The 13,214-nt window shown below is 49.5% G+C and overlaps 1 protein-coding gene across 7 annotated transcripts in view; it reads left to right on the top strand.

The window, feature by feature from the left end:
• Ephb1 (EPH receptor B1) overlaps positions 1–13,214 on the top strand; it is a 288,252-nt gene that overhangs the window by 219,920 nt on the left and 55,118 nt on the right. The gene's annotated exons all lie outside the window — the stretch shown is intronic.

Raw genomic sequence — 13,214 nt, 5'->3', positions numbered from 1 at the left:
CAGATGGATGGACGGATGGATGGATGGATGGATGGATGGGTGGATGGGCGGATGGACGGATGGATAGATGGATGGGTGGATGGTGGGTGGATGGACAGATGGATGGATGGATGGACAGGTGGATGGATGGACGGACGGATGGGTGGATGGGTGGGTGGATGGACAGATGGATGGATGGATGGATGGATGGACAGGTGGATGGACGGACGGACAGACGGACAGGTGGATGGGTGGGTGGATGGACAGATGGATGGACAGGTGGATGGATGGACGGACGGACGGACGGACAGACAGGTGGATGGGTGGATGGGTGGACGGCCAGTAGACCGCTGGAAAGACAGATGGGAGGATAGACAGCTGGCTGAGGATCTGTGGTAGAGGCGTCCTAAGACTTTGAGAGGAAGGACTTCAGAATGGAAAACTCAAAAGAAATTGCCTGAAATCGTATACTAAAGGCCATGCTGCCTCCATGGGTTGTTGTGCGTTTTCAAGAGTGTACCTTCCCACGTGGCTCGCGCAGACTCATGCTCGTGGCAGTGGACCACGGCCCGGTGCGGTACACGCGTCCCCGCTGCACACGCCGCCAGGACCTGCGCGCTGTCCCCTTGTATTCCTGTAGCTCCTCTCTTCTCTTCTCTCCACCGTCCGTTCCTTTTCTGTTTCCTTCAGCCTATCTGTTCCTGTACTTACTAATTGACTCATTCATCAGCAAGAAGCAGCCATTCAGCCCCAGCTCCGCAGCCACACGGGGGGTTCGGCAGGTGAGGGGCGCAGGCTTCCTCAGATGCTGCCCAGGGCCGCGGGGAGGCGGTGCATTCCAAGCATGGATGCTGGAAACCTGTGCCAACACCAAGGGTGTGGGGAGATCTCAGCCTCCCCACCACGCCCCGTGCATTCATCACGTCTGCAGCCAGTGGAGGGCAGAGCAGGGGCTGTGCCCTTACTTGGGATGCTAGATAGCAGGAGCTAAACCTCTCTCTCTCTCTCTCTCTCTCTCTCTCTCTCTCTCTCTCTCTCTCTCTCTCTCTCTCTCTCTCTCTCTCTCTCTCTCCCTCCCCCTCTCCCTCTCCCTCTCCCTCTCCCTCCCTCTCCCTCTCCCTCTCCCTCTCTCTCTCCCTCTCTCTCTTTCTCTCCCTTCCTCCCTCTTTCCCCCTCCCTCTTTCCCCCTCCTCTTTCCCCCCTCCCTCCCCCCTCCCCTTACTCTCCCCTTACTCTCTCTTTCTCTCTCTCCCTCCCTCCCTCTTTCCCCCCTCCTTCCCCCTTTCCCCTTTCTCTCTTTCTCTCCCTCCCTCTCCCTCCCTCCCTCTTTCCCCCTTCCTTCCCCCTCTCCCCTTTCTCTCTCTTTCTCTCTCTCCCCCTCCCTCCCTCTTTCACCCCTCCCTCCCTCCCCCTCTCCCCTTTCTCTCCCCTTTCCCTCCCCTTACTCTCCCTTTACTCTTGTTCCCTCTCCCTCCCTCCCTCCCCCCTCTCTCTCCCCCTTACACTCCCCCCCTCTCCCTCTCCTCACTCCCTCCTCTCTCTTTTTATACCCCAGTGCCTCTCTCCTCTTCTTGACCCCTGCTTTCATGCGCTATCTTTTTCTCTTCCCTCCTCCATTCCTGGACTTGTTCAGCCTCTTTTAATACCAGGCATCTTTGATGACAGATGATTCTTGGGGGTTTCAGCTGTCAGAATCGAGAAAAAAAAGGTGTGATAGGAGAACATAGCTGTCCAGATGGCTGTGTTGTGTGTATGTGTGTGTGCACACGCGTGCACGCCCATGTGGTATGTTTGTATGTGTGTGGTCACGTGTTTACATGCAGGCATGTATAGTGGGAAAATAAGGGTGGGAGTGTAGAAACTCCAGCTGGTGACCACAGCCCGAGCGCCACGGAGACAAAGGTTTGACAGTCTGTCTTCGCCAAGGAGAAGGGAATGGCGATTCATGCACCGCGCTGAGCACATAACCCGCACAGGCTTTGTTAGCAGTACTTCCCTTGGAGAGCTGAAGGCAGAAAACTGGCGGAAATATTTTAGTGTCCCAGCTTCTGGGAATAACAGTCTTGCCAGGCTGTCATGTTATGCTGGGCTTGGCTCTCGCTCTCTCTTTCTCTCTCTTTCTCTCCCTCTCCCGCTCTCTCCCCTCGGCTCTCTCCCCCTCTCTCTTTCTCCCTCTCTCAGCATGTGTGAATAAACCTGCCACTTACATCAGTTTGCTTTTTGCTCTTCCCCTCCCTTCCTTGCTTCTCCCGAGCCTGCCCATCTGCTTGGCGTGCCATTGGCACCCTCCTGGCCTACTGTGGGCTCCCGGACCCGGTGCTCAGGGCCCCTCCTTGCCAGGCGCCCTGAGTTACCACGGTTGAATCTAGCAATGTGTGTCCCGGCCACTGGGCCCTCCTCAGGCATGCCTGGGATCCCTGCTTGTCTCTTTTCTTCCTGATCTTCCAGCCTTGTAATGGAAGCCTGCATTATCACCTTCAATTCCATGATACTCTTTGGTAACTCAGAAAGTTTTATTATGAATGAGAAGAAGGCTGCAATTTCTTTTTGGTGGCTCATTTGTTGTTGTTGCTGGGGGATCATAGACTATTTAGTGCCTTCCTGGACAACCCCTAAAGTCATTCAGTGGGGTCCAGGTCAGCCGTCCTCGCCTGGCCTCCTACGCCGTCACGGTCCTCATGTTTGATCCGTAAGGAGGGGGATGGCTGGTAGACAGTTTGACCTATAGCAGTCAATCATTAAGTCAACCCGTAAGAGTTTACTGAGTAACTACTCTGTGCCTGATACCACTCTACCTCTATGACGTTTAGATACTGTTGGGTGGGACTTCCCCGAGGAATAGTTACGGCTGTCACCCAGGGTGTATGTCCCTTGTGAGTTCATGAAACGTTCTGGATTCTTTCCTCTTTCCATCTTCATAACCAAACAGTGATTGGCCCTGTTGTTTCTTGGATAAGGAAGCAGAAGCCTACAGAGATATGGGAGGCCCTGAGGTGTTAGGGAAGTCTAGAGTATAGGACTGCAGGAAGGTCAGCAGGGCAAGATGCACCGGAGTTACAAACTGCTTTGTCATATGGCAACCCCTTCTTATTACTACTTAAAGATAATCAAAAAAGTATTCCAAAGAGAGAGAGAGAGAAGCAGCAGACATGATGGGGAGAACACCCAGCCTCCATCTGCCACGGTGACTCCAGCCACGGATACGGGCATCACATTCAAAGGCCTGTATAAAACAACAGAGTGCCCACCACCTAGAAGAGTTCTCGGCGAAGATAGGAGAGGACAGAACTCAGGGTCAGGGGATTTTTTTTTTTAAGAATTTGCTGAGCATTAAACGCAGCCCTTTGGTACCCAGTCCATTTCTATGGCAGTACAGACACAGCACATTCTTAGTACTCTCTGGGGTGCCGTGTTAGCCTAAATATGTATAATCTGGTAATGGTAGAGCAGTACAGAAGACCCACACATCCCTTACGGTCTCTTTGTGTATCGTTTTCAAGTTTAAAACACACATTTTTAATGAATGAGCAAAAAGGAATTTTAATTAATTATATTACCTGTGTAATACTGGTGTTTTCTTAAGCATTTGTATTTGTCCTCTGAGGAGCGTTCTGCGCATTTGTCACTATCATACCTAATGACGTCTAATTTTCTACAACTTCCTATAGGGTGGAAAGTTGTGAGGACAGCCAAGGGAATTGATATTCTGAATGATGTGACATAAACACAATTGTATTTGAAATGTACCATTATTTTTTTTTACTGATTATAATATAACCACTCACATAGTAAATCCTTCAATTTCCATAAACATACTAAATCGTAGTTTATATTAAAAAAAAGAATTTGCCCAGCATCTTACAACTAGAAAATATTGTTCCTGGGTTTCAAACTCAGATTTGTGGCCATTTTATCCTCAGACTAATGATAAAAATAAAAAAGCTTATGATGGCGTGCCATGTCATTTATAAAGTCTCTCCAAGCGATTGCCACGTAGGCCATTTCTTATTGTCAAAAATATGTCCATCACCTGTGGCTGGGCTTGATCATGAATTATGCAGACTTGGAGGTACGTGAGGTCTTCAGGGATGCCTCCCCCCCACCCCGCACCCCCGTGCTGAATACCAATGCCTTGAGTTGGAAATAGACCAGGTGAGGGGAAACTCTCTGTTCCAGTGACCAGGTGATCTGTGGAGAGGTTGTCATCACTGCTAATGCCCACAGCCACTCTGGCACCTGGCCCCAGATTCAGACCGATGAACGCGTCATCCAGCTGTCAGAGAGAATTAAGTGAATGACAAACTTCAGTTCTTTCTTCTGCCAACTGGACGCAGAGCATCCTTGTTGGGGGGGGGGGGAGAGTGAGGAGGAGAAAGAAGAGAAGGAAGAAGAGGAGAAAAGAGACAGAGAGACACACACAGACAGAGACAGAGAGAGCGCTCCCAGAGGATACTTTAGAAGAAAAAGATGAATCATACCCAAGCCAGAGAATGAACTCAGAGGCCCATGAGGCCAGATGGATGAATGGAAGAGAGAACTCAGGAGCAGGCGGCTGGTAATAAGGACTGGTAGGAATGGTAGAAAACCAACAAAACGGACATAGTCCCTGCTCTCTTCCAACAAGCATAGCCAGACCCAGGACTGCCTGATTTTATACACTGAAAAATCCAGATTTAAAATATTGTCAACTGATTAGGGAAAAATAATTTTTTAAAGCACTCGAAAGCCAAACAAATCTAATTCTGGATTTGGCCTACTGGCTATGGCTTGTGACCTCGAGTTCGAGGGCTAATCTGTTTGTCCAGGCCTTAATGACAAGCTTCTGTGCTTCTGTTCAGTCTTATTCTACCCAGAGGCTGGCATCTTCCTGGCTTCTTTGGGCTCATGGCGAGGAGATTCCTGGGGTTGGTTTCCCTCTCTGCTTGTTACAGGACCTGTGTAAAAGCTTATTTCATTGCCACAATCCCTCATTTCTTGACTCTACCATGAAAACCATGATACCTATTTTGTCAACTGTAGTGACAAATATGACAGTGGTTAAAAAAAAATCTCTCGAGATAAGCCACATTTCCAAGGATATGTCCAGAACTGGGGAGCCATTTGCTGAACTTTGCCCCTCTTGTCTGTCTTCCTCCTCAAGCTTCTCAGCCTCTTTGCTTGGGACTGACTTCATTTGTGTCTGCGAGGTAACTGGTCTCCCCATTTGTCAGCTCTGTGCCAAGAGGAATAGGTATCAAAGGAGAGGGTGGCACATGTGAGCCGACCACAGAATGTGGCAGAGGATCCTTCTGGCCCGCAGAGGAGCTTCTGCCTTCATTGTATGTTTAGAGAAGCCACATGTCCCTACCCTGGCTTGTGAACTCTCCATTGGCACAGTTCATATCCGATATTTGTATTATATGCAGTCAAGTATGGCCTCCTGAGCCAGCTGTGTGTGTAGACTTCTATTCCACATGTCTACAACACAGACACAATGCATTACTTAATATTAAAACAAAACTGCCCTGCTTCTGTTAAATAAGCCCTACTGATTGTCCATTTTTAAGGCATGTTTTGAAGTTCTTAGACAATTAAATCACTCAGATACACTCTTTCCCCTACAACAGAATTACCTAGACCATCGATTCCTTGGAATTTGTCGCCTAATTTGCATTATTCCTTGGTTAAATATAGTATTTGCATGCATAAAGAATAATCTTTGAATATGAAAAGGAATTTATGATATTGCAATATATTGAGCTCTTTGGAGGAAAGATATTATGTAAATCTCAAAATTAAATATTAAAACAATATTACACGCTGCCTGTAAGGGGAAAAAAATGTAGAGTGTTAAGATTCCCATATGCTGGAAACCAGTTCATTTTTCAAGGCTGGTCTCATTGGAAATTAGCGGGGAAAATTTGTTTCAGAGCAGAGAAAAGATTGAGGCAGAACTTAAAAAAAAAAAGATCAGGATGACTTGAAAGCAAACTTTTCTTGAAGTGAATAGAGAAAGATTAAAAGAAAAACTTAGGCAAATGTGATTTTCACTGTTCTTAATTCAATTTCATAGCTCATTTCTTGGCTGCTTTCTCAGTGTTTGTTCTAGAAAGGTTATTTTTTACTGTTTCCTAAACCCCGGCTTTGAGAAAGTACCTGGATCCTAAGAAAGGACCAGGCCGTGGGAGACTAATTCTTGCTGTGCTATAGGTGGAGCTGAGGTGGCAGTTCTGCTTCCGGCCAGTATTGTGAAGCCCGATCTCTGCAGCCTTCAGGTTAGTTGTCACATGCTGAGCCTCTCCCCCCACCCCCAAGCTACATCCACAGGCAAGAAACTACACAGTGAGAACCTTAGAAAAATGTTTGCAGCCAAGAACTGGTGGCTCATGCCTGTCAGGAGGCTGAGATCGGAGATCATGGTTCAAAGCCAGCCCCAGCGGGAGAGTCTCTTCTCCAATGAAAACCAAAAAGGGCACTGTGGCTCGGAGTGACGGAGTGCTAGCCTTGAATGCCAAGGCTCTGGGACAGCGCCCAGGCCCTCAGTTCAAACCCCATGACCGACAGACGTCTTTGGTCCCCAAATATGAACATCCGTATATAGGTAGATAGAGCCCAGAGATCAGTTTGTGATCTGGTAGTCTACAGAGTTTTGTCTTCTCAGTGCTTCCCAGGTCAGCTGGATGACCAATTATCTTCCTCCTTGGCGACTCCTAAGAAAGACGAGAGAGAAAGCAACAGCTAGACGATGAGGCGCACGGTGACGCCTTGAGTCCTGATGGCCCCCTCTAGGGGGATGGACGAAGGGCTCCTGATACCTGTGCATTGTAAACCCTTGTGGCCAACCCACTCTGTGCCTTTCAAGAGATCTCACCCTGTGCTGGCTGGCTGGCTGTCGTAACCCCGGGTCTGGTGAGGCGTCTGGAACGTAGGAGGTACTGGATAGATGCTCATTGGAGAAACTCATCCACTATTAAAGAGACGCACGCTGGCCTTAGCCCAGTCTCTGAACCTGGCCTCGGGTATCGGCAGATGGTGTACCGTAGGCGTTCTTTCCGTGGTCCCCCTCTCCTCCAGGTCTTCCTGCATGGGGCTACAGCTCCCTTCCCCCAAGGACTTTTGAGACTCAGACTTTCCTGGGTGACCCATTTCCTGCTCCCTGTCCCTTGCACTTCCCCCAAAAGACCCCCATGTCTGTACGGGAGCCATTCTGCTGTGACCCAGACTGCCCCCCACTGGCAGGGCCCCAGCTGGCTGGAGCCAGCACGGTCGGGGGCAGATCATTCCCTTGTCTGTCCACCTGCATGCCAACCCCACGCCTGTCATTTTCCCAGTTCCATCCATGCTAAACAGGCAGGAGCACCAGGGGTTTCTGAATGCGGCAATTAACAAAACAGTAATCAAGCTAAGTGTTTAATTTCAGAAAATTAACATCTTCTCTGAGCGGATGTGAACGATGGAGGGGGAAAAGGCACATCAGATGCGCTGGGTAAATAAAGGCAACGCTGGACCACAAATATTTCCTGGGCACGGGGGTGGGTCTCTGCTGAGACCACAGGCTGTGGGGCCAGGTTTTCCCCTGAGAACCACGTCAGGACATGAGCTGTACAGTGCACGCTGCGGTTTTTAAAGGATGCCTTTCTCTTTTTCTCTTTTTCTGTCTTCCCTTCTATTTCTCTCCTCTCTCCCTCCTTCTCTTCCATTTCCCTCCCTCTCTCCTTCCCTCCCTCTCTCCTTCCCTCCCTCTCTTCTCCCCTCCCTCTCTTCTCCGTCCCTTTACCTTCTTTCTCCCTCCTTCATCCCTTTCTCCTTTCTTTCCTCCCTCCCTCTCTCCTTCCTCCCTCCTTCCCTCCCCTCCCTTTTTTCTTCAGGGTCATAAAGGTAGAACAAATGCATTTTCCACCCATAAGAGAGAACAAGAGTCATGTCATGCATCTGGTAAGCTTATCTGCCCCTAGGCCACCCCAAATACCAGTGGTGTATTGCTCTGTGTTAATCCAAACTCTCCTCCTCCTCTCCCTCCTCCTCCTCCTCTCCCTCCTCCTCCTCCTCTCCTCTTCCTCCTCCTCCTCCTCTTTCTCCTCCTCCTCCTCTCCCTCCTCCTCCTCTCCCTCCTCCTCCTCCTCCTCCTCCTCCTCCTCCTCCTCCTCCCCCTCCTCCCACTGAGTTCTGTATACTCTCTCCTCAGGCAGGCATGGTTGGTGGGGCCCTGACCATACAGAAGGGATCCCAAAGTTAACGCGTGTCCACGAGCAATGCAACCACATACCACTCTGTGGCCCATCCCTCCCCCAGCCCCAGCCCCCATGCTGGAAATCCTCAGTATGATTGCTAGGTAGGCCTGTGAGTGTGGGTGGAGAAGAGAGGGCAAAAGAGAGGGCGTCGCCCAGGCTTGGACAGGAGGCCAGGCTATGTGGGCGCTCTGTATTAGCCTGCCGGGGACCCCAGGCTTTCTCCCTGCCCCCACTCCCCACTGTCCGCCCGCCCGCCCGCCCCGCAGTGGGGCTCTCATCTATAAACTGTAAGAGTTGATAGAAACCAGAATGACCCCCATGTCCTTGTAGAGCTTAGTGTCTGGGTTACCTGGAGGGCTTGTTAGATGGCTGCCCTCCAGCCGCCCATGCCACCCCATTCCTGACGCGGTAAAGCGTGCCTCAGTTTCTTACTAGCTCACCCGAGACCACACTGTGAGAACCAGCAGAGTCAGATGGATGGCGCCCCCCTGTAATCTCAGCTACCCACGAAGTGAAGGGGGAAAAATGAAGGTCAGAGGCCAGCGATGGGGTTGAGTTAGGAGATGCCAGACCCTGACTGTGAAAAACCGAGAGCCCGAGTCCTCTGTCCCCAGGCGACTCCAGGACAGGGAGGGAGGAAGAAGATGTGGTTACCCGCCCCCCCCCCGCCCCCGGCCCCCATGGCCATCTCAAGGCAAAGCCTGCAGTCAGAGCAAGCAAGAAGCCATAATAGAGAAAAACAATGAGAAAAATAATTAATTCTGCTTTGGTATTCATACCCAATCTCCAAACTAATTGCTTATTTGTTTAATCTACTTTGACCAGAAGTGTTACTGCACCAAAAATATTTAATGAGTCAGGCTTCCTAATGTAAAATTCACGCATATTTGTGCGATAAAATGAATTTTTATCAACGGAGAAAGAACTCATTCTGAGCTGGGTGTCACTGACTCACATCTGTCATCCCAGGTCCCCTGGAGCTGAGGTCTGAGGATCATGGTTCAGAGCCAGCCCAGGCGGGGAAATCCGTGAGCCTCTTATTTCCAAGGAAGCCAGAAGTGGCACTGTGGCTTAAGTGGTAGAGAGCTAGCCTTGAGCTGAAAGAGCTCAAGGCCAGCACCCAGGCCCTGAGTTCAAACCCCATAACCCACAAATAAAAACAAGAAAGACAAAAAGAGAAAAGAAGGGACCCATTCTCAAAGTAGGACCTAAGCAGTAGAGTTACTTCCCAGAATAGAAATGTCAGAGCAAACACAACTCTGAGTGCAGTGGCTCTTCCTTGCGATTGGCTAACAGGCCTGAAACATTGAACTGTTCCTTAATTACAGATGTTGACTCCCCCCACCCCTACTATGGATGAGTTTCATGAGAAGAAGAAAACAAAAAACACTAGCTACTCACAGTGCTCTACTCCCAAGCCTGTCAGCCATTCTTGGCCTTCTGGTTCCTTCTAGAAACTCAACATATGGTAACCTGAGGCTCAAATGGGTCTTCTAGGTCTTGTCCTCTGTTACCTTCTAGAAAAACAAAAACAAAAAACCCCACAGCAAGCAGGCTATCTAGGGGAGTCCCAGGAAACCCCGTCTTCTCCAGGACCAAGTATCCTTCCAGCTTCTGGGGATCCCAGCAGGGGAGGCCTTCAAGCCAGCCTGCTGCTACCCTACATTCCCTCCTGGTCCCCCCATCACCTCCCTGCCCGCTGGCTTGCTTCACCTTGTGGAGAGTTGGGGGGGGGGAACTATGCCCAGGCAACTGATTTGCATAGTGAATCGTAGCAGACCCAGAAGGTGGGTTGAAAAGTGGTTGCCAAGTACCCATCCTGACAGGTGGCACCGAGTTGGAAGGAGCAGTAAACCACCCCCCCAGCCCCCAATCCCAGGGCACAAACTGTAGAAGATTAGGAAATTTCATAAAGTAAGGACTCATGTTCCTGTTCCAGCCTTGAATAATGAGGGCCTGTGGGTTCACCTAAACACGCAAGATCACACAGTAAAGCAGATGGCGGAGTCAGAATAGGAGTTGACCTTTCTGTCACATTTGCAGGGTCCTGGGTGCCAGGACTGTTGGTTTCCTATCACTCCCTCACAGTTCCCAGCAGCGAGGGTGAAAGGCTGTTTACCCAGACAGGTCAGGGGAGGGTGGTATTGCCACCATGAGCCAGTGGTTACCACCAGCAAGGCAAACCTAAGACCATTTCCCAGATTTGTATTGGAATGTTCACAGAAGCACTGTGCTTTATAGCCGGAATACAGAAACCACTCACACACCACCGAACGGACGGGTGTCTGCCTCAGACGAAGCAACACCCGAGATAGTGAACACAATTTCCCGAGTCTGGGATACACACCGCTCAGACCGGCACAGTGGCTCCACTCTGTAGGCCGTGCCTGTGAAGAGCTAATAGCAAGAGGTCAAGGAAAGCCCCTGCCCCCCCACCCCCACTGCTGCCCAAATACTTTTTTGAAAAAACAAAACAGAAACAGGATAAGCCATAATATCACTAGATTTTCAAATGGCTTATGGTTAAAACTGTGGAAGAAATTATGTTGACACCCCTCCACCCCCCAAATCAATTAAGAGATTATGAAGCAATCTCTACTAAGCAAAGATAATGGTTTAGAATTTAGTAATTGTCCTTGAAGATTAAAAAAAAAAGAACATTAACTTCTTCTCACCTTTTATAATCTGAAATGCTTAATTGTTCGGGGGTAGGATATCCCTTACGAAATAAAACAAAATTATTAAGGAGAAAACTTGAACGTGGCTGACTGTAAATTAAAGGATGGAGAAATGTTGAGATGTCACAGCAGAGTCCAGATGTAGTCCTACCTTCCAGGCCTGGGACTGTCCCTGAGCTCTTTATCTCAAGGCAACCACTCTACCCCTGGAGCCACAGCACCACTTCTAGTTTTCTGGTGGCTCATTGGAGATGAGAGTCTCATGGACTTTCTTGTCCTGGATGGCTTTGAACCTCAATCCTCAGATCTCAGCCTCCTGAGCAGCTAAGATGACAGGCGTGAGCCACTGGAGCCTGGCGTGGCTGAGCTTGTCGCTAGAGAATCATTCTGTAATACACGTTTGTGTCTGTGGGAGGTGGTACTGGTGGCTTGAACTCAGAGCCTCATGCTTGCGGCTTGGCTTATTTGCTCTAGCAGTCACTACTACTTGAGCCTCCAGTTCCTGTCTGTTCACATCCAGTCAATTCGAATATTTCCTTACCAACGTGCAGGGTTTCCTGCAAGGAATGAAAAGTTGGGTCTTTTATTTTTCCCGTTTCCAGCCAGACAATCTGTCTTACCGTGGGAGAATTAAAAACATTTACCTTTAGGGTTATTATTGAAAGATGTTTCCATACGTATCATTTTGTTTTTACAGTATCTGATTTGTTCCTATTTCTCATTTGCTTTTCTACTCTTGGTGGCGAGATTTATTCTTACCTGCGTTCTCATGGCCACGTTTATCTTTCTCTTTGGTGTCTACGAGTCCTCTAAGTATCATCGATGACGCTGGCTTTAGTGGCTGTAAATTCCTTGTTTGTGTTTAACCTGGAAGGCCTTTATTTCTTCTTGGGAACTGCTGGATAAATTTGCCGGATATAGCAATCTGGCTCTGTAGCTGTTTTCTTTCAGGGCTTGAGACATAACATTGTGAGATACAACGTCCCCCCTGGCCTTGAAGAGTTTTCTTCTTCTGGGAAACCTGCTGTTGTACTGACGAGGTTGCCTTTCATTTCAGCAAGTTGGTGCTTGTGTTTCTTGGTGTTCACGGGGCTCTGTTTTTGCTCTGTATTCAGGCCATTTGACTACTGGGTGACATGAGAGGCTGTTTTCTGGTCTAGTCTATTATACATGCCTCCCATACCTGAAGCTTTGGTATCTTCCTGTCTGTCTGTCTGTCCCAAAGCTGAAAACCAATTGTACAGCCATGTGCACAGATGCTTCTGTGTGACTGACTTTGGCATTGAATGGTAGGGAGTCTCCCGCTCCACAAGCTGCTGGACAACATGAATGGACCTCCAGTACATAAGTCACCGTCGATACCAGCGGCATCCTTACTTTTCTAGCCCCAACAGTGAAAAGAGAACTCGATTGATCTCTGGTGCCCATGCCTAGAAAATTGATCTGGATAAGTTGGGCACCAGTAGCTTTTATAATCCTAGCAACCCAGGAGGCTGGGAATCTGAGGATCTTGGTTGGGAGCCAGCCTCAGCAGGAAAGGCCTTGAGATTCTTACCTCCAGTTAACCGCCAGAAAACTAGAAGTGGCACTGCGTCTCAAAGTGGTAAAGCGCTAGCCTTGAGCCGAAGAGCTCAGTGACAGTGCCCAGGCCCTGAGTTCAAGCCCCGTGACCACCACCACCAAAAAGATAACAGAGATGCCATTTAGATAGCAGAGGGGCGTGTCATATTCATTGGAAGAAATGCCAGTGCTATCTGTTTCCCCTCCCCCGTGTTTGGTTGTGACAGGGTCTCACTGTGTACACCAGACTGGCTTCAACTTTGGGATGACAAGTTTGCACCACCATGCTCGGTCTGGCTTTTCTTCAGCAGGGAAGTCCCGAGAACAATCTAATCTAACTTGTATCTTTCGCACTTGCGTCCTGCAGAGATGAGTTGGTGCCTCGGCCGCTGGATGGGAGCCACCTGTGGGGACGAGGGGACTCTGGGTTTCAGAGCTGTGACTGCAGCCATGAGTGAATGGCACTTTATAAGTAGTGGGTGTAGGGGCACCGTGCACGCCGGCCCTCATTGCCCCTCCAGACCAGGGAGCAGCTTCTGTAGGCTCAGGCCACGTTCTCCTCACTGGCTGCACGCAGGAAACTGGCGGCATCTTCATCCATTTCCCTATACCCCCCCCCACCACCACTCTGCTCTGTGGTTCTGGGGTCCTGAAGGGAATCTATTAGCTGGAATTTGAGGATGTCACTCTGCCACCGTCCCCTGAGGAGCCCTCTAAAGTGAGTTCGACCTTCGTCTCCACCTAAGTGCCAGGACTAAACAGAGCAGCCCTGGCATCTCCTCCTCTA

Source organism: Megascapheus bottae, chromosome 32 (genome assembly GCF_031878675.1).
Source record: "Megascapheus bottae isolate mThoBot1 chromosome 32, mThoBot2.hap1, whole genome shotgun sequence".
NCBI classification, from domain to species: Eukaryota; Metazoa; Chordata; class Mammalia; order Rodentia; family Geomyidae; genus Megascapheus; species Megascapheus bottae.
This window is presented reverse-complemented; position numbering and strand designations above follow the sequence as displayed.